Source organism: Hemitrygon akajei, chromosome 16 (genome assembly GCF_048418815.1).
Source record: "Hemitrygon akajei chromosome 16, sHemAka1.3, whole genome shotgun sequence".
NCBI classification, from domain to species: domain Eukaryota; kingdom Metazoa; phylum Chordata; class Chondrichthyes; order Myliobatiformes; family Dasyatidae; genus Hemitrygon; species Hemitrygon akajei.
The window spans coordinates 8,866,955-8,888,709 of NC_133139.1; the positions used below are offsets into that span (position 1 = coordinate 8,866,955).

Here is a 21,755-nt window from a genome sequence, read left to right on the forward strand (position 1 = left end):
AGCAGACTCAAGTTAGGCATACATTCACAGAGTTCAGTGGAGGCTAATGAGAATCATCCCTGGAATGAAAGGGTTGATATGAGGAATATTTGATGGCATTTAGAAGAATGAGGGAGGTTCTCATTGAATCCTATTGAATATGAAAAGGCTTAAATAGTGGGCATGGAGAAGATGTTTCCTATAATGGGGGAGTCTAGGACCAGAGGGCACTCACTGCCTCACAATAGAGGATAACAGACATAGGAGGGAATTTCTTTAGCTAGAAGGTGGAGACCATGTCAATGGATATAGTTAAAGTGGAGTTTGATAGCTTTGTGATTAGTCAGGGTGTCAAAAGTTATGGGGAGAAAGCAGGAGAATGGGGTTGAGAGGGATAAAAAATCAGTCATGATGGGATGGCAGAGCAGACTCAATGGGCAAAGTGATCTAGTTTTGCTCCTTCTGCATATCTTGTGGTACAAGTGCCATGAATGTCAGCTTTCTGCTGTTGCTGTACTTTGGTGTGTATCTGGAGATGTCCTGGATAACAAGAAAGAGGGTGAAGCTGGGACATACACAGTTGGTAGATCTCCCTGCCCTTTATGTTAAGATTAGAGTTCAGCAAAAGAAATTGTTATGCTTGGGTTCATTGTTTTGACCATAGAACACTACAGCACAGTACAGGGCCTTCAGCCCTCCATGTTGTGCTGACCCATATAAAATTCAAGATTCATAAATTTTTATTGTCATTCTAACCGTACATCAGCTCTGCAGGGCAGAATGAGACAGCGTTTCCCAGGAGCAGTGCAATCATAACATAACAAACACAACACTAAATAATAAACATAACAATAAATAGTAAAACACAACAGCCACATGTTGGTTAAAAACAAGTTATAAGTGTCCAGTGCAAGTTAAAAGTGTCCAAAGCAGAGTCAGGTAGAGCAGCTATTTAGCAGTCTGACTGCCTATGGGAGGAAGCTGTTTAGTAGCCTTGTGGTTTTAGTTTTGATGCTCCTGTAATGCCTGCCTGATGGCAGAAGTACCAACAGTTCATGGAGAGGGTGTGAGGGGTCTTTAATGATGTACAGTGTCTTCTGGAGCCATCGACTCTGAAAGAGATCTTGGACAGAAGGTAGGGAGACCCCAATAACCTTCTCTGATCCCCTAACCACCCTCTGCAAGGCTTTTTTGTCGGCAGCACTGCAGCTGGAGTACCAGGTTGTGATGCAAAAGGTCAGCACACTCTCAACCACGCCTCTGTAGAATGTAGTTAAGATGTTGGTGGGGAGTGATGCTTGTTTAAGCTTCCTCAGAAAGTGCAATCTCTGCTGGGCTCGTTTCACAATCCCAGTGGTGTTCCTGGACCAGGTGAGATTGTCCGAGATCTGAACCCCAAGGAACTTGGTGTTTTCCACTCTCTCCACTGTGGAGCCGCTGATGCTGAGGGGTGTGTGCTCAGGCTGAGACCGTCTGAAATCAATGATCATCTCCTTGGTTTTGGTGACATTAAGCATCAAGTTGTTGTCACTGCACCAGCTCTCTAGGTGTTTGACCTCCTCCCTGTACATTGTTTCATCATTTTTGATGATGAGCCCCACCACTGTGGTATCATCAGCAAATTTAATGATCAGGTTCTCCTTGAATCTGGCTGCACAGTCATGTGTTAGCAGTGTAAACAGCAATGGGCTAAGCACACAGCCTTGTGGGGATCCAGTGCTCAGTGTGATGGAGTCAGAGATGTTCCTGCCAACACGGACTGACTGTGGTCTCTGTCAAGAAATCCAGAATCCAGCGGCACATGGCAGTGTTAAGGCCAAGCAGCAACAGTTTCTCCACTAGTCTCTGCGGGATGATGGTATTGAACGCTAAACTGAAATCAATGTACAGGATTCTGGCATAAGTGTCTTAAATAATATAACAATATATTAATAATAATCCTTTAAGGATTATTATTTTTAAAGTACTAAACCCACACTACCCCATAACCCTCCATTTTTCTTTCATCCATGTGCCTGTCCAAGAGGCTCTTAAACACCACTAGTGTTTTAGCCTCCACCACCATCCCTGGCAAGTCATTCCAGGCACTCACAACCCTGTGTGTATTTTTTTTTAAAAACCCCAACTTACCCCTGATGTCTCTCCTAAACTTCCCTCCCTTAATTTTGTACATATGCCCTCTGGTGTTTGCTATTGGTGCCCTGAGAAACAGGTACTGACTATCCAACCTATCCATGCCCCTCATAATTTTGTAGACCTCTATCAAGTCCCCTCTCATTCTTCTACGCTCCAAAGAGAAAAGTCCCAGCTCTGCTAACCTTGCTTCATATAACTTGTTCTCCAAGCCAGGCAACATCCTGGTAAATCTCCTCTGCACCCTCTCCATAGCTTCCACATCCTTCCTATAATGAGGTGACCAGAACTGAACACAATACTCTAAGTGCAGTCTCACCAGAGATTTGTAGAGTTGCAACATGACCTCTCTACTCTTGAACTCAATCCCCTTGTTAATGAAGCCTAGCATCCCATAGGTCTTCTTAACTACCCTATCAACCTGCGCAGCGACCTTGAGGGATGTATGGATTTGAACCCCAAGGTCCCTTTGTTCATCCACACTCTTAAGTAACTGACCATTAATCCTGTACTCAGTCTTCTGGTTTGTCCTTCCAAAATGCATCACCTCACACTTGTCCGGATTGAACCCCATCTGCCATTTTTCTGCCCAACTCTGCAGCCTGTCTAAATCCTCTTGTAACCTTTGACAACCTGCAGCTCCATCCACAACTCCTCCAATCTTCGTGTCATCCGCAAACTTACTCACCCATCCTTCCGCCTCTACATCCAGGTCATTTATAAAAATCACAAATAGCAGGGGTCCCAGAACAGATCCCTATGGCACTCCACTAGTCACCGACCTCCAGGCAGAATACTTTCCTTCCACAACTACCCTCTGCTTTCTACCTTTAAGCCAATTTTTTTTATCCAAACAGCCAAGGTTCCACTTATCCCATGCCTCATGACTTTCTGGATGAGTCTCTCATGAGGGCCCTTGTCAAATGCTTTGCTAAAGTCCATGTAGACTACATCCACTGCCCTACTCTCATCCATTTCTTTTGTACCTCTTCAAAAAACACTATCAGGCTCGTGAGGCACGATCTTCCCTTCCCATGTTGAATATCCATGAGTAGACTATACTTCTGTAAATGCTGGAAAACAAATCTTCTCCAAAGTCACAATTCTCTTGCAGACTGCATCAGGTTTTCCTCCAGGATTTCCCTGTATTTTGCTGCATTCATTGTACCCTCTACCTTCACAAGCCTTCCAGGGCCTGTTGCAGTGAAGCATCCCCACAGAATAGTGCAGCCATCACCATACTTCATGGTAGGAATGGTGTGTTTTTGATGATGTGCAGTGTTTTGCTTATGCCAAACATAGCATTCAGTCTGATTGCCAAAAAGCTCAATGTTGGTTTCATCAGATCATAGAACCTACTTCCAGCTGACTTCAGAGTCTCCCACATGCCTTCTAGCAAATTCTAGCCAAGATTTAATGAGAGTTTCTTTCTACAATGGCTGTCTCATTGCCACTCTCCCATAAAGCTGTGACTGGTGAAGCACCTGGGCAACAGTTGTATGTGCAGTCTCTCCCATCTCAGGCACTGAAGCTTGTAACTCCTCCAGAGTTGTCATAGGTCTCTTGGTGGCCTCCCTCACTCGTCCCCTTCTTGCACAGTCACTCAGTTTTTAAGGACGGCCTGTTCTAGGCAGATTTACAGCTGTGCCATATCATTTCCATTTCCTGATGATTGACTTAACTGTACTCCAAGGGATATTCAGTGAATGGAAATGTTATTGCATCCATCTTCTGCATTGTGCTTTTCAATAACTTTTTGGCAGAGCTGTTTGGAGGGTTCTTTGTCTTCATGGTGTAGTTTTTGCCAGGATACTGACTCACCAGCAGTTGGACCATCCAGATACAAGTGTATTTTTTACTACAATCAATTGAAACACCTTGACTGCACACAAGGTGATGTCCATTTAACAAATCATGTTATTTCTAAAACCAGCTGGCTGCCAGTGATGATTTGATGTGTCATATTAAGGGAGCATGAATACTTACGCAATCAATTATTTTGTGTTTTATATTTGTAATTCATTTAGATCACTTTGTAGAGATCTGTTTTCACTTTGACACAAAAGGAACTTTTTCTGTTGACCAGTGTCAAAACCCAAATTAAATCCACTGTGATTCAATATTGTAAAACAATAAACATGGCATCTTCCAAGGGGGTGAATACTTTTTATAAGCACTGTATATAAAGTTAAATTAAATAAGTAGTGCAAAAAGAGAAAAAAAATGTAGTGAGGTAGTGTCAATGGGTTTAATGTCCATTCCTAAATCAGATGGCAGAGATGAAGAAGGTATTCCTGAATTGTTGTATGTATGCCTTCAGGCTCCTGTGCCTTCTCCCTGATGGTAGCAATGAGAAGAGAGCATTAATTAATATTCTAATTGTGTTATGGACTATTCCAATTGTGTTCTTTCTGATTAAAACTGTATTTTTTTGTTTTTTGTTAATGCTATTTATTTGATGCCATGTGTCTGTGATGCTACTGCGAGCAAATTTTACTTGTCCTTCTGTATATGAGAATAAACTTGACTTTGACTTTTAGCTACTATATCACATTAAGATTAGAAATTGTTCAGAATTTCTCAAATATGATTGATATTTCTTGACATAATTGACAGATATTCTCATGTTAGTCATCATTTGATTCCTCGATCTCCACCCAGTGGTAAATGATGTGTGTGCTTCTGTCACATGTACTGAGATGCAGGGAAAAGCTTGCTTAAGCACCATCTGAGAGGTATAACAAGGTTTGCAGAAACCAATGTGTACGGGATAAAATAAAAAGAAGTCTAATTATTGGCAGTTGAGGTAAGATGTGCGATTTGAAATCGCAGCCCCTACAGGCTTGAAATCGAGAACAGAAAGTTGTGAACTCAGTCAGCTCCATCATGGGCACTAACCTCCCCAGCATCCAGGGCACCTTCAAAAAGTGATGCCTCAGTAAGGCAGCATCCATGATTAAGGATCCCCATCACTCAGGACATGCCCTCTTCTCATTGTTATCATCAGGGAGGAAGTACAGGAGCCTGAAGACACACACTCAAAGTTTCAGGAACAGCTCCTTCCCTTCTGCCATCAGATTCCTGAATGAACAATGAACCCATGTACACAACCTCACTTTTTTTGCTTTCTCTTTACACTACTTAATTTAATTTTTGTATATATTTCTTATTGCAGTTTTTAGTTTTTTTGTTATTATGAATTGCAATGAACAGGTTTCACGACATATGCCAATAATATTAAACTTGATTCTGATTCTAAGTCTGAATATGAGGACGGGGCCATTTTAATTTTTGTTTTAGACCATAGGAACACAAGGCATTGGTGCAGAATTAGTCCATTCAGCCCATCGAGTCTGCCTCACCATTCTGTCAGGGCTGATTTATTATCTCTCTCAACCCCATTTTCATACCTTCTCCCTTTAACCTTTGAATTCTGTAGATTCACCATCTTCTGGCTAAAGAAATTCCTCCTTATCTGGGATCGGAAGGAACGCCTTTGCATTCTGAAACTGTGCCCCCTGGTTGTCAAAGGTTACGGGGAGAAGGCCGGAGATTGGGGTTGAGAGGGATACTAAATCCGCCGCGATGGAGTGGCAGAGCAGACTCGATGAGCCCGGTGTTCCCCCTGTTCCTCGAATGAATAATTTACTTTGGCTAGACAACCCCGCTCTCCGTGGCAGGGTTCTGAGCAGTTTTGAAATTTCTGACCACAGCGTTTTCGAACCCTACCGAGAAAAAGCACCAGCATCACGTCCGCTGCGGCTGTGGCTGTGGCTGAAGATTTAAGCCACGCGTGCGGATACTGGCGAGCCGTCCCCATATTTCGAAGGGTTCTCCTTGGCGCTGCAGTTTTTGCCGACGCGGCTCCCTCCTCTCCTTCGCGAGGATCGGGGTGAGCAGTTTTCTCACGGGCTCCTTCCCCCCGGTCTCACCTAACTCGCTGACCCACTCGGAAGGGGCGTGCGCTGGGCGGACAAGTGTTTCACAGAGGCGAGGGGCGGGCGTGGGATGGGAACCGAACTCTTATAGGAGGCTGGCGGCGGGCTGGGAGTCAAACCATCTCCCATTCCCTCCTCGGATACGCGCCGTGTGGATCGTCACCCAACGAGGCAAGGAGTTCGCGTTTTGGAGGAGAGATCCCGACACTGAGGTAAAATCTGCAGACATCGTCCCTACTCTGTGCACCACACCAGGAAAACCGGTAAGTTTCTGAGAAACACTTTACTTGTACCCAATGTCCGTTTACTTAATACGCAAGGGTAGGGTGCGAGCTAGGGTTTTGGAGCGAAGGGGGGCGAGAGGCAACTGAAAGAGGTGTCTCAGATGATAGGAGGCATAGATAGGGAGTGGACAGCCAGCGCCATTTTCCCCCAGGGCGGCAAAGCCTGGGACCGGAGGACGTCCTTTTAAAGCGAGTGAAAGTTCCGTGGACCAGGTGCCGGAGGAACTCAGCAGGTCAGGCAGCATCTATGGAAATGAATAAAACGGGCGACGTTTCGGTCCGAGACTTGGGAGGGAGGAATGAGACGTCAGAGCAAGAAGCTCTGTGGAGAGGTGTAGGGTGTTTTATTTTAAACAGAGTTGGAAGTCACTGGAATGTATTGCCGAGGGTGGTGGTAGAGATCGATAAATTAGGAACTTGAAGAGACTCGTCGGCAGGCACAGATAATGGGAGCAGAGGGTTAGACTGATCGTGGAGACGGTTTTTATAGGACAGCACAACATCATGTACTATTCTGTCTATGTTCTATGATCGATATGAGAGGTTTTTTGGATGCTGGTGGCGCTATGACCGCGAATTTAAAGGCTGCTTCTGTTACGATGCAAGGTGCTACTTCTTAAAGTTCAGCCAAAGTGCCGGAGGAAAAAAAACAATTTGTTCGTTGCCTTAGATTGCAAGATCTGCAGTCTCTCGTGTCTCCGTTATTTCTAAGCTGTCTGCGGTCCAGCAGTTGCTAGAAGTTAAGATTAGTCCAGATATCCCATCATTTAATTTGTTACGGTGGTGCTGGGTGCTTGGAATGCGCTGCCTGGGACGACGATGGGAGCAGATACACCAGAGGCGGTTAAGAGACCTTTAGATAGGCACATGAATGCCAAGAAATGGAGGGTTGAGGACGTTGTGTAAGAGGAGGGATTAGTTCAGTTAGACGATGGCAAGATTCAGGAAAGTTTAACGTCAATCCCTGTACACAAGTGTAAAGGAGAACGAAATAATTGTTACTCCAGATCCGATGCAGCACAAAAAAACTACAATGTGATAAAGAACACAGTAATAATAACAGCACAATAAATACGTAAAATAGCTTATATACATTGATTGTATGTCTATAAAGTGACCCTGGTCACAGGAATGTCTGTACATAAAGTGACTCTGACAGGAAATGATTAAGTAGTGGTGGTTGGGATATGGTGCTATCATGTTTGCTGTGGTGTGCTGGGGCAGCAGGCTGAGGGTAGCAGACACCAACAGAATCAACAAACTCATTCTTAAGGCCAGTGATGTTGTGGGGGTGGAACTGGACTCTCTGACGGTGGTGTCTGAAAAGAGGATGCTGTCCAAGTTGCATGCCATCTTGGACAATGTCTCCCATCCACTCCATAATGTACTGGTTAGGCACAGGAGTACATTCAGCCAGAGACTCATTCCACCGAGATGTAACACTGAGCGTCATAGGAAGTCATTCCTACCTGTGGCCATCAAACTTTACAACTCCTCCCTCGGAGTGTCAGACTCCCTGAGCCAATAGGCTGGTCCTGGACTTATTTCCACTTGGAATAATTTACTTCTTATTATTTATGGTTTTATATTGCTATATTTCTACACTAGTCTTGGTTGGTGCGACTGTAACGAAACCCAATTTCCCTCGGGATCAATAAAATCTGTCTGTCTGTCTGAGAAGTGGGTGGAGGTGTTGATCAGCCTTTCTGCTTGGGGGAAGTATCTGGTTTTGAGTCTGGTGGTCCTGGTGTGCATGCTACTTGTAGTTTCCTCCCTGAATGGAGTGGGACAAACAGTTCATGAGCTGGGTGTGTGGGATCCTTCATGATGTTACTAGCCCTTTTCTGGTACAGTACCTTTCTGTATGTATGGCCTTGAAGGCTGGTAGTCTGGTGTTGGTGATGGGTTGGGCAGTTTTGACTACCTGTTGTAAAGTCTTCCTGTCCGCAGCAGTGCAGTTTCCGTGCCAGGCAGTGATGCGTCTTGTTAGGGTGCTCTCTACTGCACATCTGTAGAATGATGTGAGTATGGATGTGCTCTCTTCAAATTCCTCAGAAAGCAGAGGCGTTCGTGAGCTTTCCTGACTGTGTAAGACTAGTTTACAATCCTACTCCTGCCTGTGTAATTAGAAATTTCAGCCAAAAACAAACTGGCTGCAGATGCTAGAAATTTGAAACAACACACATCTAGGGTTGCCGCCTGATCTGCAAAGTTCCTTAGTCATTTTGTATAATTTCTACTTTAATTAATTTTGTACAACATTTCGGGCTGAAGGGCCAGTTTCTGTTCTGTACTATTATGTGTCCTATATTAAATTGTCATGGCACAGGGAGGAGCACATGTTGATCCAGTCGTGTGTACTCGGTTTGAGTTTCAGTAATCACTTTCACAAGTCTGTGTGATGTAGCAACAATAAAAGGTCACATCTGGGCCCCTTACCTTGAGTGGCAGAGTGGTGATCTGTTGCTACCAAAGGGGGTATAGGGTGCTCCTTTCCTCTGCCCGGCTCTGCACCTCTCCTGCAGGCTGGCAGAGTATCTACCAGCAGGTTATAAACAGGATGGCAGATTTGGGCAGAGACATGGCAGATGGAGTTTAATTGGGGAAAGAGTGAAGTGATACATGTTGGAAGATCATATTTGAAGGCAGAATACAATGCTAATGACAAGATTCTTACCACAAGGAAGAGCGGAGGGATCTTGGGGTGCAAGTCCATAGATCTCTCAAAATTGCCATACAAGTTAACAGTGTGGTTAAGAAGGCATGTGGTACTTTTGGTAGCAGGGTGGAGATGTGTCACTACCAAAGGAGGTGTAAGGCACTCCTTCCCTCCGCTAGCCTGCAGGTCACCCTTGGTGTAGCACCTGTTTAGCACCCCCCCCCCCCCAATCAGGGGGGCAGGAGGATGGTCATATGAGCAGCCTGTTATGGTCACAAGTCCTGGTTATGCAACCACTGATGCCAGGCAGATAATCTCTGAAGATTATTGATAACAGCTGGGGTCACCCGTCTTGTAAAGACACTGCCCAGAAGAAGGCAATGGCAAACCACTTCTCTAGAAAAACTAACCAGGAACAATCATGGTCATGAGACCATGATCATCTACATCATATGACACGGCACATAATTATAATGATGATCGAAGAAAAAATGGGCTAGCGTTGAAGGTCCAGAGAACATTCATAAGAATAATCTCAAGAATGAAAGGGTTAATGTATGAGGAGCATTTGTCGGCTCTGTGCCTATACTCACTGGAGTTTAGAAGAATGAGGAGGATCTCATTGAAACCTACAAGATATTGAAAGGTCTTGATAAAACTATTTATAAACAGACAAAGCCTGACAAATATCCAGTGTGTAAAAACAGACATTGTGCAAATAAAAAAACTGAGAACATCAGTTATAAAGAGTCCTTGAAAGTAAGCCTGTAAGTCATAGAATCAGGTTAAGATTAGTGGAGATTTGGAGAATGAAGTTATCCTTGCTGGTTCCGGTGTGTGATGATTTAAGGGCAATAACTGTTCCTGAAACTGGTGGTGTTAGACCTAAGGCTTCTGTACTTCCTGCCCAATGGTATTAGCAAGAAGAGAGCATGGCCTGGATGGTGGGGGTCTTTAATGATTGTTGGACACTGCGGTGCCATAGCAGTTAGTGAGGTGCAATTACAGCTTGGGGCTTTGGAGTTTGGAGTTCAATTCTGACGTCCTCTGTAAGAAATTTGTATGCCCTTCACATGACAGTGTGGGTTTCATTTTCATTTTTAAAATCTGTTTTATTGATTAATATTGAAGATCAACAGAAAGAAAAATTACGTTAAGGTAATCAAGTCAATATATCATTATGTTAAATGAAGAATTAAATTAGCAAATAACTGATTAACAAAGCTAAGCAATACATCAATAATAATAAGAAAAAATAAAGTATTAAGAATATTTTTTTGAAAGAAAGAAAAGAGAAAAAAAGAACCCCTACTAACTAAACCCCCCCCCCCAAAAAAAAAAACCATTGGGAGCACAACCTCGGAGCTATACATCATGCAATCTTCCACAGAAGAAAAACATCAATCCGCCAACTCAAATCCATTTAAATAAAAATCGGAAGAAGACCATATTGATTAACTCAAATCAGCATGGGTTTCCTGTGGGTGCTCTGGTTTTCTCCCACAGTCCAAAGATTTACTGGTTAGTAGATTAGTTGGTCATAGTAAAATTTCCTGTTGTAGGCAATGGTGGATTTAAAATATGGAAGAAAGTGTTGAACTCGACTGGGTCAAGGACAGTGGAAGCAGACGGATCAATTGACTTTGTTCCTGCCATGTGCTTGGAGATGGAGGCTGCCATTTTGAGGAACTGTTTAATGACCTCCATTTTGTAACATGAAGTTGCTTTGCTTTCTGTGTTTTAAAGTGGACACAATGAAGCTTCAGGTAGTCTGCTGAACCAGAGATCATTTCCAAACAAGTTATTTGTGAGGTGTTCTTTGATATAACATAACATGCAGGTTTGTGAATATTGGGATTGGTGCCTGTCTGGAGTGATTCAAGCTGGTTACTGGAGAAAACAAAGACCCATAAATTACCAACTGTCATTTGCTGGGAAGAGGGCAATCAATGGATACTGGCCTGGAGCAGAGCCAATAAAACGGTATTAAAGGTCAATCAGATGACCTACAGCCAATGACACTGGAATGCAACATTCGAATTGGTAAGGAAGGAGCGTAATAATGAACACTTTGAGCATGCTAACAGTGATAACTCTCTCAAGAGACCACCATCGCAAGCAAGAACCCCCATGCCTGGGGCTGGGCGAAGAGAGGATCGATCATCTAACCAACGGAGATCCCCTATTTCAGTGTTATAAATTGGACAAGTGGTCTGAGTGAGTGTTGGTACAGAGGGGACAATAGAATTCATGTCCTAAGTTGTTGACTCAAGGTCGACATAGTTATGTTGTTGTTTGTGCAGAGACAATGAAGTGTGAGCTTCGATTAATTACGAGTTGCGCAGTGAATTTCCTAATCTAGTTCCATTGACAAACAGTCAACACTGCTTAGGCTGGGGTTGAATAGGTGGGTTGCTGGGCGGCATGGCTTGTTGAGTCAGAAGGGCCTGTTCCACACTGAATCTCTAAATAAATACATGATGGATGCTGCTTTCTTGTGGCAGTACTTCAGGTAAATTTGCTCAGTGGTGGCGAGGCCTTTTCCTGAGCTGGACTCTCGGCTAATTAATACACTTAACAGTAGAACGTGGAACAGTAGAACATGCCCTATACCAGAAGATGTCCTAGAACCTGGTGGTACATGCTCTCAGACTTTTGTCTTCTGCCCAAAGGGAGAGGGGGGAGAAGAGAGAATGTCTGTGGTGGGTGTGGCCTTAAATTTTTTGCTACTATACTGAAACAGCAAGAAGTGGAAAAGATTTGTTTTCATCCGGAGTGTGCTTGGAATCTGGAACTCATTGCCTGAAAGTGTGGTGAGAGCAGTAACTCTTATGAAACTTATGAAGCTTCTATGTAAGTATTTGAAACCCCAAGGGTATGGAATTAATATACACTCAGAGTTGCCCTGAGAAGAAAGAACTGGAGAGCCCTACTTCTGTCTGGTCTCCTTATGTTTCTACACACAAGCAGTCTTCTCATTCCTACCATCAGGGAGGAGATACAAACTAAGGGATTCTGTAGATGCTGGAAATCCAGAGCAACACACACAAAATGCTGGAGAAAATCAGATCAGGCAGCATCTGTGGAAATGAATAAATAGCCAAGACCCTTCATCAAGACTGGAAAGGAAGTGGGAAGAAGGCAGGGGTGGGGAAGGAGGATACTCTAGAAGGTGATAGGTGAAGCCAGGTAGGTGGGGGAGGGATGATGCTGAGAAGCTGTGAGGTGATAGGTGGAAAAGGTAGAGGGCTGAATAAGAAAGAATCTTATAGGAGAAGAGAGTGCCCATGGGAGAAAGGGAAGGAAGAGGAATCCCAACGGGAGGTGATGGACAGTTGAGGGGAAAAGAAGAGGTAAGAGGGGACCTAGAGTGGAGAATGGAAGAAGAGAGCAGGGGGGAAAATACAGGAGGTTTGATATATTCATGCCACCAAGTTGAAGGATACCCAAACAGAAGATGAGGTGTTGTTCCTCCAACCTGAGAGTGGCTCTACTCAACAGGGGCCTGAAGACACACAGTCAATGTTTTAAGAGCAGTCTTGTCCAATAGCAACCCCCCCCCCCCCCCCGTGCATTCAAAATGCCTTCAAAATGATGGCCCAACTGCTCCAAGAACATAGAATTTTGGTCGCACATAAGCCAGCAGTAACGTTGAGAAGAGACCAGTAGGAACAAATCAATCTATTGGATGAGGTCAACGTGGATAACAAAACGCAATGTGGGGACTGCAGCGAATATCATGTGGGCCAAACTGGGAGAAAACTTCCACAAGGATCCATGATCATCAACTGGCTATAAAGCAACATGACCAACTCTCTACCCATGAAGATCAAGAGTGGCACAAATTCAACTGGACATCAGTGAAAGTCATGGTATGAGTAAACACACAGTAAACAAGAGGATTTCTAGAAGCCTGTTTTCCCACAAACAATTGTGTGAGCAGATGTATAAATCTTGATCCTATTCATAAGCCACTGCGGGCAAAATTCCAGACCACAATGAGCAGAGTTGCCATGCAACCAATCTGTGATGTGATTTCCTTTCCACATCATAACTGAGCTTCCATAATTACAATCAATCCCCTGAAAGATAGGTATATAAAGACCAAGCATTCTGAGGACACACCACCAATTAACAACGCACGGATGATGTCTCCTTGTATGGTGACAAAATGCTTGCAAATGAATTGCCATGATAAGAGAACAACTCCAGCCAACCATTGACCAACCTACACCAACCATCTACACATTTTCCAAGTTATTTCCTGATTGATAAATAACACACGCAAAATGCTGGAGGAACTCAGCAGGTCAGGCGGCATCAATGGAAATGAATAAACGGTCGATGATTTGGGCTGAGACCCTTCTTCAGGACTGAAAAGGAAGGGAGAAAACGCCAGAATAGGAAGGTGGAGGGAAGGGAAGAGGGATAGCTAGAAGGTAATAGGTGAAGCCTGGAGGGTGGGAAAGGTAAAGGGCTGGAGAGGAAGTAATCTGGTAAGAGTAGGGAGTGGACTATAGGAGAAAGGGAGGGAGGAGGGCTAATAGGCAGGTGAGAAGAGGTGGGAATGGAAGAAGAGGGGAAAGGGAGGGATTTTTTTTTACCCCCAAAGGAGAAATCGACTAAGATCATGAGTTGTAGAGTCATTGAACCTGAGTCCATAGGTTGTGGAATCAGTTTAGAGTTGAGGTGAATGATGTAATCCATGTCAGTTCAAGAGCTTGATGGCTGAAGAGTAATAACTGTTCCTGAACTTGGTGGTGTGGGACCTAAGGCTCCTGTACCTCCTGCCTGATGGTAGCAGCGAGAAGAGAACATGGCCTGCTTCAGACTTCCAAATGATCCATGAATACTACCTCATTGTTCCTATTTTTGGCACTATTTATTTATGGTAATTTTATGCTTTTGTACAGTATTGTTGCTGCAAAACAACAAATTTCCCGCCACCTAGGTCGATGATAATAAATCTGATTCTGATTGTTAGAATTATTAACCTTCCTTCCTTCCTGGGTGTTACAGTGTTCATTTCCAACCGAGAAAATGAAAGATTCCAGGAATGTTCGTATTCAAGAAAGAAATATTTTGAATATCCCATGCAAATTACAGTCTTGACTATTTAAGCGCTTGCAGCACCCGTGAGAACTTTGAATCTGTCCTTGGGCTTGCTGCGTAGTGCAGTTGGCAAGAATATTAAATCTGGCAGCTTTTCTACCTGGTAACTTAACTATGATAAGAAATCTGTTGGTGAGTCTAAATCTGGACTGTGAGGGTAGAAAACATGCTACTTTGAATTCAGATGGTAAATCACTACTATTCCAAATATACTTGTATGTACATGTTTTATCGAGTCAAGTCAAGCTTATTGTCATTTAAATATATACATGAACACCAAATTAGACAATGTTTTGCTGGACCAGGCTGTAAAGCACAGTAATGCACATAACATGTATAATGCCCTGGGAAAGGTTTCCCTGCTAATGTAATAGTTTTTCTGTAACAGTGGTGTTTGGGTTAAGACTAGAGATAACAGGGGCTTTGGAACGTGCGCTGTCCAATGAAGGGAGTATTTTTTTTCTTGTGTGCCTGAGAGCGAGGTGATCTGAGTCTTTTGTTCAGCGAGAGATGAAGAGAGAAGATGTGAGAAAGGGGAGGTCGTAGATAGCCGGATGGAGTGGACTTACAGATAAATAGAACAGATTAACTGGTGACACTTCGAATGCGATGCAGCACAGAGTTCAGAAGCCTAATGTTTCCTGTTTCCTGTCCTGACCGTTCTTGTTTTATGCATGGGAGTCTACTGCCTGATGGTAGAAAGTCAAAGAGGATGCTGGATGGATAGGTGGGATCCTTGGTAATACTAAAGGCCTTGCATATGCAGTGTTTCTAATAAATGTCTCCGCTGGATGGTAGGGAGACCCCGATGATCCTCTCAGCCATTCTCACAGTCCTCCGTAGGGACTCCAGTCTGATGTTCGGCAACTCCCGTACCGGATGGAGATGCTCTCAGTGGTAGGGGTAAGTCTTTTTTTACATCAGGAATGGTGAGCATGTGAAATTCCCTGCTTGGGTTGGTAGTGGAGACAGAAACATTAGGGGCATTTAATAAACTTTTGCATGATAGAAAAATCAAGGACTATGTAGGAAGGAAGGGTTAGATTGATCCTAGAGTAGGCTAAAACATCGTCACAGCATCACGGACTAAAGGAACTGTACTGTGCTGTAGTGTTCTATGTTCTGTGATAATAATAAACTAGCTCTAATACCAAATTGAGTTAAATAAAACCGGACTGAAATGTTAGTGATGTATGCGCAGGACTGGCGTAAAAACCCATCTGGTAATAATTCCCACCATGATCTGGTCTAGGTTATACGTAACTTCAGACATACCAGTGCAACTGATGCAGAGCCCAGTGGACAAAAAACAATTGTCAAGTGTCATTCTTTCCAGTGACGTTCTCTGCCTGAGATTGTCTGGCCCATTCCAATCATCGACTACACTTCATCTAACAAAACATTTGGGATGACATCCGTGTGCTATTTTCTGATAGACGAATGAAGGGTTAGATTGATCTTAGAGTAGGTTAAAAGGTCGGCGCAACATTATGGACCAAAGGGCTTGTATTGTTCTGTGTTCTACCCACTACCTTCCTGTGGAGCAGACTTGATAGGCCGAATGGCCTAGTTCTGCTTCTACGTCTTATGGTTTTTATAAATTGGTAAATTGTTTTTTGTTGTTACAAGTATTGAGGTACAGTGAACTACTTTGTCTTGAATGCCATCCATACAGATCTTTCCAAGACCACGATTGTTGTGGTTGACCATTGCCGCCTTCTGGGCAGTGTCTTTACAAGACAGGTGACCCTGGCCATTATTAGTACTCTTCAGAGATTGTCTGCCTGGCATCAGTGGTCACATAACCAGGACTTGTGATAAGGATCAGCTGCTCGTACGACCATCCACCACCTGCTCCCATGGCTCCACGTGACCCTGATTGGGGGGCGGCTAAGCAGGTGCTGCAGCTTGCCGATGGTAACCTGCAGGCTTGCGGAGGGAAGGAGCACCTTACACCTCCTTTGGTAGAGACATATCTCCACACCGCCACCCAAAAAGAGCTATAAATTGCAATAAGTATATAAAGATGTTAAATTAAATAAGTAGTTTAAAAAGAGAGGGGTAAGAGTAGTGAGGTAGTGTTCATGGGTTCATTGTCCGTTTAGAAATCTGATGGCAGAGCGGAAGAAGCTGTTTCTGAAATATTGAGTGTGTGTCTTCAGGCTCCTGTACCACCTCCTTGATGATAGCAATGAGAAGAGAGCATGCCGTGGGTGATGGGGGTCCTTAATGATGGATACTGCCTTTTTGAGGTATCGCCTTCTCGATGCAGGGGAAGCTCGTGCCCACGATGGGACTGGCTGAGTTTGTCTCCCAGTGTCTGCATAGATTTCTGTTAGGTGTTCCAGTTTCCTTGCACATCTCCTAGACAAGCTGCTAGGACCTCCCAGTGTAGGCAAATGCACACGCAGGGAATGGAGAGATATGATCAGATAGGGTTGGTTTAATTTGGCATCATGCTTGGCATAGACATTGTGGGCTGAAGGGCCTGTTCCTGAGCTGTACTGTTCTGTGCTCTATGTTCTAGTTGATGGAAATTGCATGAGAGTGAGGAATTTGTAGGGACACAGGGAATGAGGCAGGTGGGATTGTTCTGATAGTAGCTGGAATTGGACCAATTAGTTTCTTTCTGTTTCTGTAAGATTCCACATAGGATATCATGTATGGCTGTGGTCTCCTTATTTCAATGAATAATTATTCATCGTCATTGTTATGTGCAGTGTCATATGACGTAGGTGATCATGCCATAAAGTGATGCTAGGCACAGGAGTGTCTGTACATAAGGTGACTCTGACAGGAAATGATAAAGTAGTGGTGGTTGGGGGTGTGGAGGAGTGGATGAGTGGGTGGAAGTGTTGATCAGCCTTACTGCTTGGGGGAAGTTACTGTTCCGGAATCTGCTGGTCCTGGTGTGGACACTATGTAGCTCTTTCAAGGACTCTTAACTCGCTGTCAGTATTTTTTATTTGCATGATTTTTTTCTTTTGCTCATTAGTTGTCAGTTCTTTATGTATAGTTTTTCATAAATTCTATTGTATTTATTTTCCTGTAATTGCCTGCAAGAAAGTGAATCTCAAGATATATGGTAACATATACACACTTTGATAATAAATTTTACTTACTTTGACATGTTAGAGTTAGTAAAGTAATTGTCTAGTAGTTTAAAGCTCCAAAGGACAGCACGTAGTGGTTAGCACAATGCCTTACAGTAGCAGCGACCGGGTTCAATTCCTGCTGTTTGTGTTTCTCCCGTGACTGTGTGGGTTTCCTCTGAGGGCTCTGGTTTCCTCCCACGGTCAAAAGACGTACCAGTTGGTAGGTTAATTGGTCATTGTAAATTGTCCCATGATTAAGCTAGGATTAAATTGGGGGTTGCTAATACAGTGCAGAGCTCAATAAATAAATAAATGTTCAAATTCAATTTATTATCAAAGTACCTATGTCACCAAATACCACCCTGAAATTCATTTTCTTGCAGCATTCCGAGTAAAATAAAGAAATACATTAGAATCAATGAAAAACTCCACACACAAAGACTGACAACCAAAGTGAAAAAGCTAAAAACAGAAAAAATCTAATAATAATAAGTAAATAAATAATACTGAGAACATGAGTTGTAGAGTATGTGAAAGTGAGTTCATAGGTCGTGTTCACTTCAGTTAGCGTGTTCATTTGCATCCTCATCTTGTGACCACATGCCAAATGGCTCCAGTCCGCTCAAAGGGAAGCTTTGCTCTTCAAAGACCTTTCTTGCCTGGGTTGACTGCACTCTGTATGTAAACTATTGTAGCCTGCACATTATCTTGGCTCTTGTCACGACATCCACACCCTCCATGTACAAACTCTGGCTGTTGTAAATCAAAGAGATGAGATATGTCCCATTAACTCTTGTTTCTACTCCGTACCTGATCCAGTGCTTTCTATCCCCATGAAGAGAACTGTATTACTAGATTATTTTAGCATACTGAGTTTCTCCTCCTTGCTTTTGTGTTTGATAAAACTTGCTGATAAGTGTGAGCTTGTTGAATGGTACTGTGTGAAATGAGTTTTGTTTAAAGCTAAAGGTTAAAGAGATAAAGACTATTTATTTGTCTACATGTGTATCAGAATGTTAAAACGTACAGTGAAGTGCAGTGTTTGTATCATCATTTGCGATGTGTTGAGAGCAGTATGCAAGTGTAGCATCTCCCTGATGGCAAATTGGTGAATAGCAGACTGTTGGAGAGGATGGAGGTTCAGTTCCTCTCCGCGCCTTATGGTGCATCGGGCAGAAAACTTGCCATTTCTTTAGCATTAATCTGCCTTTTACGAGGCCAAATTGCTTAGCTGGATGTTCAACCCAGCACGGATGGAAAGCGTGCAAGGAACCAAATCTGGGACCACTCGCCTTGAAATCTGGTGCGGACGTCACTACACCACCAGCCAGTGGCGTTAGCAGCAATTTTTCTTGCTCTGCTCTTCAATGTGGTGATGAACAGGTCTTTTAATGTTGGCAGCTGACAACCAATGATCTTCTCTGCTGAGTGGACCACTCACTGCAACCTGAATTTGGAGAGGGAGGAGGAGGAGGAGGTGTGAAACCAAACAGTGATTGAGGTCACAAACAAGAAATCCAGGCAACACACACACAATGCTGGAGGAACTTAGCAGGCCAGGCAGCATCTCCTGATGACAAAAAGTGCAGTTGGCATCTCAGTCCAGGACTTTAATCAGAGAACTGGTTTTCCATCGACGCTGTCTGGCCTGCTGAGTTCCTCCAGCATTTTTGTGTGTTGCAGTGATAGAGGTGGTCACAACACTGAATGATGGCTGAGTAAAAACTGATCGGGATACGCACTGAGATGACTTGTAGTTCTGGTGACGATAGACTTGTAGCATCTCCCTGATAGCAAGTTGGAGAATAGCTAACTGTTTAGGGTGGGTGGAGTCAGCAGTGGGTTTTTTTTCCACCTCTTTCCTTCTCTCTGGTGAAGATTTTGCAATGGGTAGAGTGCTGCCAAGTATCTTAAGCCTCTTTAAGATTATGTTAATCATCAGGATTGCAGTCATTTGATTGATGAAGACACTGAAATGATTCATGTTCCAGTTTGAAACAAAACAAGTGTAGGGTATACAGTATGCGATGAAGTATAACAATTATGCAATCAGCCCATGACCAGCCAACATTTTGCTTGCTGTGTAATGGATCATAGAGTTTGCTGAATCCATCAGATTTGGAGAACATCCAAAAAAATACTCAACTTCCAATTCGTTTCTGAGATCTTCTGGAAAGATGACAGTGCGTTCAGACACAGTGGCTTCTCGGGGGGCCAACCAAAGGTTTTTTTTTGTTAATGTGTTTTTTTTATGATTGCAAGACTATGCTAGACTCCCCAAAACTTTGGGAACAGCAGGTCTACCGCATCATGGGGTTGCTCATTGATCAGATTGGCTGGCTGGGGCGTCGAGGGAGCCGGATTGCGTTCGGAAGTGCTCACCCGGGTGCAGACCGTGTTGCTGCCTGCTACTCGAAGGTGTCAGAGTTGGTATGTGAAGGCGACGTGTGTGATTGTCTTGGACATTTCTCTTGCGATCGCAAGACCCTGATAATGTAAGATACCACAGGCCTGTTTCCCTTGTTTGGTGGAGAGTCAGGCAGCATGGGGGCTGTGTAGCCTTGGTTGTAGCAAGGACTAGGCCTCAAGCCGTGGGCTTCCCTGCTGCTGCAGTCCAGGTGTCGGTGCTTGGTTGTGGGCTTGCCTCTTCCGTCGGTGTTGCCCTCTAGCGTTTGGATGGTGGAATGACAGGCCAGATTGTCGGGTGCTGTACCATTAATTTGCGGGACATGTCGCTCATGGTTTTGGACTATATATACATCTTTTTGCGTGACTATGCTTTTTGCTCTCTATATTGAATGTGCTGTATACATTTGGCCCCAGAGGAACACTGTTTTGTGTGGCTGCATCCATGAATGTTTGAATGATAATTAACTTTATTTGATCTCATTTCCTTTAGCTGATACCAGTAGGTTTGGGACTTTCCAAATGATGCTGCCCACCAACACGATTAAAGCACAGCTAATGAAGAGAAAAGCCCTAGCTTGCTCAACCTGCCCTCATAAGACTTGCTTTCCCCTTGCACCCACTCTAAAGCTTCAGCATCCTAGGTTGTTGGAGGAAGTCAGAGAGTTGGCTATAGAATCAAAGGAGGTGGAGGGAAATGAGGTGGTGGCAAACAGGCAGAAGCGGATTTTCAAGCTTTGAGATAATGCCTGTGGGAGATGGTTTCGAATAAAAGTGTTGGTGAGCCATGGATAAACCATGGAACTCAGTAGGAATGTACAAGGAGGGAAATCACTATTAATTCATGGTATTGTTGCAAACAATTTAAATACGATCTGAACCATTTGTAGAAGGAAGGTGATAAGAGCGGATAGAAACCTTAATCAGATTGAAAGCTTTCACTAACTCTCCCCTCAGTACCCCCAACCAGCACAACTTTTATCATTTCCTGTCAGATACCTTATGTATGGATACTCCTGTGCCTAGCACTACTTTAGCATACAAACAATCTATGTACTATATATAAGCTATCTTGCGTATTTATATTTATTGTGTTTTCTAAAATAATTATTGCATTTTTTAATCTTTGTTTTCTATGCTGCATCGGATCCTGACTAACAATTATTTTGTTCTCCTTTACCCTTACGGACTGGAAATGACAAATGGAAAGCCATGGTCTGATTAGAGAGAGCCAGCATGGCTTTGTGCAGGGCAAGTTGTGTCTTACCAACTTGACTGAGTTTTCTGACAAGATGACGGGAGAGATTAATGAAGAAGGAGCAGTAGAGGTTGTCTATATGGATTTTAGTAAGACTTTTGACAATGTCCCTCATGGGAGGCAGATGCAGGAGATTAGGATGCATTGGGTCTGTGGAGAATTGCTGTTTGGATTCAGATCTGGTTTGAGCTTAGAAGACTAAATAGAAGAGACTATTCGAGCTGGAGGTCTATAATTAGGGTGCTCCACAGGGACCTCTGTTGTGTGTGGTGTATATAAATGACATGGATGAAAATGTAGATGGGTTGGTTGGTAAGTTTGTGGATGATATTGAAATTGGCGAAGTTATGGATAGTGTAGAAGACTGGCAAAGAATACAGCACAATATAGATCAGTTGCGGATATGGGCAGAGAAATGGCGGATGGAGTTTAAACTACATAAATGTGAGGTGTTTCACCTTGGTAGGACTAATACAAGGAGACAGTACACTTTTAAAGGCAAGACCCTCAACAGTGTTGCTGAGTAGAGAGATCTTGGTCCAAGTTCATAGCTCCTTGAAAGTGGTTGCACAGGACCATAAGGTGGCTAAGAAGGCTTATGGAATTCTTGCTTTTATTAGTCAAGGCATTGAGTTCAAAAGTCAAGTTGCAACTTTATAGAACTCTGGAGTATTGATACAGTTCTGGTCGCCCCACGATAGGAAGGATGTTGAGGCTTTGGAGCAGGTGCAGAAGAGGTTTACCAAGATTCTGTCTAGTTTAGAGAGCATGCGCTGTCACGAGAGGCTGGATAAACTTGGGTTGTTTTTTCTGGAGTGACAGAGGCTAAGGGGAGATCTGATAGAGGTTTATAAGATTATGGGAGGCCTAGTTAGAGTTTTTCCCAGAGTT

At 43.5% G+C, this 21,755-nt stretch overlaps 1 protein-coding gene across 3 annotated transcripts in view; it reads left to right on the forward strand.

Moving 5' to 3' along the window:
- The first annotated feature begins 6,043 nt into the window (after positions 1–6,043).
- tbxa2r (thromboxane A2 receptor) overlaps positions 6,044–21,755 on the forward strand; it is a 46,972-nt gene continuing 31,260 nt past the window's right edge. The window contains exon 1 of one of the 3 annotated variants that reach the window (XM_073068195.1): positions 6,044–6,262. The gene's annotated coding sequence lies outside the window, so the exon portion shown is untranslated. Of the gene's footprint in view, positions 6,314–6,465; positions 6,568–21,755 lie in introns of those variants that run through there. The other 2 variants (XM_073068194.1, XM_073068196.1) reach the window with 2 other exon arrangements.